The 1,367-nt window shown below is 54.9% G+C and overlaps 1 protein-coding gene across 1 annotated transcript in view; it reads right to left on the bottom strand.

The window, feature by feature from the left end:
• The window catches only part of LOC121275053 (pleckstrin homology domain-containing family G member 6-like), a gene marked incomplete at its 3' end in the record, with an annotated part of 9,708 nt that extends 9,011 nt beyond the window's left edge, over positions 1-697 (bottom strand). Inside the window, exon 1 of the mRNA XM_041182443.1 lies at positions 519-697. The remainder of the gene's footprint in view (positions 1-518) is intronic.
• Between the last annotated feature and the right edge of the window lie 670 nt (positions 698-1,367).

Here is a 1,367-nt window from a genome sequence, read left to right as displayed (position 1 = left end):
TGTCCTGGGAGTGTTTGATGGGGACAGTGTAGAGTGAGATTTACTCTGTATCTAACCCCGTGCTGTACCTGTCCTGGGAGTGTTTGATGGGGACAGTGTAGAGGGAGATTTACTCTGTATCTAACCCCGTGCTGTACCTGTCCTGGGAGTGTTTGATGGGGACAGTGTAGAGGGAGATTTACTCTGTATCTAACCCCGTGCTGTACCTGTCCTGGGAGTGTTTGATGGGGACAGTGTAGAGGGAGATTTACTCTGTACCTAACCCCGTGCTGTACCTGTCCTGGGAGTGTTTGATAGGGACAGTGTAGAGGGAGATTTACCCTGTATCTAACCCCGTGTTATACCTGTCCTGGGAGTGTTTAGCTGGGCAGGTTCCAGTTTTACTTTCACTCCTAACCTGCCCTCCCACATCGTTCTGTTCTCCTCTCTGCCTCTGCACGATCTTCAGCGCTCGCTGTGTGTGCTGACGCTGTGGACTCTCCCTGGGTATACACACACACACGTTGGATTATTCTTACCTGGAACAGCTTGGCTGCTTGCAGCTGTAGTCGAGGGTTCCCCACGCCCTGGTTTCACGTGTCAGATTCCCCGGGCAGATTCCCGAGCCTGTACCTCGGAGCTTTCCAGGAGAGGGTTCGATCCTGGCCCGGGGGGCTTCTCTCGTGGAGCTGTCAGGCTCCGGTGTGTCTGACAGCCAAGCACCTTTGACCAGGGCTGACAGTCCACAGGGAGGGAGGGAGGGCCGCTGGGTTACTCCCAGGGGCGTGTGCAGGGTGAGGTATTCATCAGCAGACGCAGAACTTCCTGATCAGCAGGTTCTGGTGCTGCAGGGGGGCAGTGACTGTCAGAATAGTCATTCAGCTCTGGGTGCTGCAACCGCCAGAAGGGACGGCGTTATCCCTCCTGTTCCCAAGGAGTCAGCGTGCTTTATCCCAATGGTCCTCTGTGTGTGTGTCCACCCTTTATATCCCCTTGTACCCCCAGTGTGTCCTCTCTCTATATCCCTCTGTTCCCCGGTGTGTCCTCTCTCTATATCCCTCTGTTCCCCGGAGTGTCCTCTCTCTGTATCCCTCTGTTCCCCGGTGTGTCCTCTCTCTGTATCCCTCTGTTCCCCGGTGTGTCCTCTCTCTATATCCCTCTGTTCCCCGGTGTGTCCTCTCTCTATATCCCTCTGTTCCCCGGTGTGTCCTCTCTCTGTATCCCTCTGTTCCCCGGTGTGTCCTCTCTCTATATCCCTCTGTTCCCCGGTGTGTCGTCTTTCCAAATCCCTCTATTCCCCGGTGTGTCCTCTCTCTATATCCCTCTGTTCCCCGGTGTGTCCTCTCTCTATATCCCTCTGTTCCCCGGTGTGTCGTCTTTCTATATCC

Source organism: Carcharodon carcharias (assembly GCF_017639515.1).
Source record: "Carcharodon carcharias isolate sCarCar2 chromosome 40 unlocalized genomic scaffold, sCarCar2.pri SUPER_40_unloc_8, whole genome shotgun sequence".
In the NCBI taxonomy this organism is placed as follows: Eukaryota; Metazoa; Chordata; class Chondrichthyes; order Lamniformes; family Lamnidae; genus Carcharodon; species Carcharodon carcharias.
The sequence above is the reverse complement of the archived record's forward strand: the minus strand, read 5'-3'. Positions and strand labels throughout refer to the sequence as shown.